Source organism: Corvus kubaryi, unplaced genomic scaffold (assembly GCF_017639235.1).
Source record: "Corvus kubaryi isolate FWS band 111438036 unplaced genomic scaffold, C.kubaryi_AGA036_p1.0 134, whole genome shotgun sequence".
Taxonomy (NCBI): domain Eukaryota; kingdom Metazoa; phylum Chordata; class Aves; order Passeriformes; family Corvidae; genus Corvus; species Corvus kubaryi.
In genome coordinates this window covers 8956000-8958137 of record NW_024580668.1, presented here as the reverse complement: position 1 = coordinate 8958137, position 2138 = coordinate 8956000, and positions in this window count along the sequence as shown.

Below are 2138 nucleotides of genomic sequence, written 5' to 3'. Positions count from 1 at the left end.
CAGGTGTGGGAGCCAAATCCCAGTCCTGAGCACAACAAACTCGCCAGGGACACAGTATCTGAACAGCAACGTGCCTTTAATCCGGGAGGTGATACCACACCCGGGCTCAGCACGGCTGCTTGGTTGCTACAGGTGTTCAGAGGAAAAGCTCAGCACTCATTTTTCAGCAGAGCAACCCAGGGAATGCGTGTCTTGGATGGAGGCTGCTGCCTGATTTATTACAGACTCAGCTCGAGGTGCCTCGGGAGAGTAAGCCCTGGCAGAGGATGAGAGGCAGGCGTGTGTACGGATGGATTGCAGCACACAAAATGCTGCGTTGTAGTAAGACTGCCTGGAATGCACCGAAGCCGGCAGAGGGAGGATGAATGAGTTCTCTGGCCTGGTTTACATTCCTCTGCCATCCCCAGTTTCTTTCTTGAGCTGGTGAATGGGGCGGGTGGGCAGCCTTGGACTTTTGGTCTGTCTTGGAAATCCACGAGGCAGCCAAGCGCTGGCCTGGAGTGTTGCTGGCACTGTCCTGGCCACATGAGCATGCTGACAGTGCCAGAGGACTGGCTCCACTATGTCCAGGTGCCACCCCTTGTGCAACATCCCTCAAAAGGCTGACTTTTGCAAGGAGTGGTTTCTTCATAACGTGGCAGCTTACAGGGCTGACCTCAGGTTGTTCTTAGTTAGCTGAAAATCAGGTGTTTAAAATGCCACTGGACTATTGTGAGTCACTGTCTGGGCTATTTATGTGTCAAAGAGCCAGTTCTCCTGTGTGTCACTGTAAAGTCTGTGCTTGAACCTGGCATGATGTGATTTTAAAAACAACAAGAAGCTTCCTCATGCTTCACTCCCCTCCACTAGGTGCTTTCCTGGCCCTGGCATAGCTCTGGCCTTGGGTAGCCCACACACTTCTGCAGCTTTTCGACTGCCTCTTCCTGACCGAGCGTGTCTGGTGCTGCCAGTGCCCAGTCTGTGCTGTCAGCAAGCATTCAGGTTTTTCAGCAGTGGTGTGTCAGCAGTATCCAAAGGGATCATTGATTCACAGAGTGTGACAATGATGAGCTTCACTGGGGCTTCCTGACTGTGCTTTTGGGGCCCATTTGGGCACCAAACCTGTGGTAGGAATGGGGTTCTGGGATTGCACCCACCTGGTGCAATCTGTCATGGTGTTAACTGGGGCTGAGCTAGAACCATTGACAGAGGGTGGGCAATGGGGACTGACTGCCCATCGCCAGGAGCTCCTGCCCTGCTTAGTGCAGACTGTCTGTCTGACAGTCCCTCTGTAATGCACAGTGGGGTGGTTGCCCTGGATTTACAGGTGGGAGCTCAACCACAGGGATTTCCCAGGTGTTCCCCTCTGCCCGGTCCTGCTGCTCATCTGCAAGATATCCCGCCCACGACCCATGCTGTGGTGTGAGCTGGGAATGAGACAAAGCCTTGGCATCCGAGGAGAAGAAAACAGCCCTTGGAAAGGACTTTAGCCATAACCTGTGTGTTCAGGTGCTCGGCCTCTTCACCTGGCCAGGCCGAGCAGACAAACGAAGGTTCCCGGGGCGGAGGGCAGGGGGCTTGACCCGTGGTCTGGCCGGGACGGGGCGGGCGGTGGCGGCTGCACAGCCCCGATCCCGCAGCCCCGGCCCCGCAGCCCCAATCCCGCAGCCTCGATCCCTCTGCCCCGATCCCTCTGCCCCAATCCCGCAGCCCCGATCCCGCAGCCCCAGTCCCTCAGCCCAAATCCCGCAGCCCAAATCCCTCAGCCCAAATCCCGCAGCCCCAGTCCCTCAGCCCCAGTCCCTCAGCCCAAATCCCGCAGCCCCAATCCTTCTGCCCCAGTCCCTCAGCCTCGGTCCCTCAGCCCCGATCCCGCAGCCCCGATCCCGCAGCCCCAATCCCTCAGCCCCAGTCCCTCAGCCCCAATCCCTCAGCCCCGGTCCCTTGGCAGCGCGCGGGCTCTGCCTCCCTCTGGTGGCCGCTGTGCTCAGCCGGGGGCTGCGGGGCTCAGTCGGGGGCTGCGGGGCTCGCCGGGGGCTGCGGGGCTCAGCCGGGAGCTGCGGGGCTCAGCCGGGGCTGCGGGGCTCAGTCGGGGGCTGCGGAGCTCGCCGAGGGCTGCGGGGCTCGCCGAGGGCTGCGGGGCTCAGCCGGGGGCTGCG